Genomic DNA, 239 nt, shown 5'->3' with positions numbered 1-239 from the left:
TTTTTTTTTTTTTTTTCTTTCGCTTAAATGCCTTCTTATTTATGGTTTTTGCCTTTTGACTTAACGATGACTCAGTTTAGAAAGGAACATTAACTTTTCAAATAAAAGAAAATCAATTAGTTAAAACTAAAAGTATACAACAATAACTTAAAGAAGGTCAATTTTTCTGTCTGTATGTCTGTCTGCTTTTTAAAGCATTCTCAAGAGTTTAAATCACATAATTTTTTATTTTTTTTTAA

Source organism: Glossina fuscipes, unplaced genomic scaffold, assembly GCF_014805625.2.
Source record: "Glossina fuscipes isolate IAEA_lab_2018 unplaced genomic scaffold, Yale_Gfus_2 27, whole genome shotgun sequence".
In the NCBI taxonomy this organism is placed as follows: domain Eukaryota; kingdom Metazoa; phylum Arthropoda; class Insecta; order Diptera; family Glossinidae; genus Glossina; species Glossina fuscipes.
The sequence above is the reverse complement of the archived record's forward strand: the minus strand, read 5'-3'. Positions refer to the sequence as shown.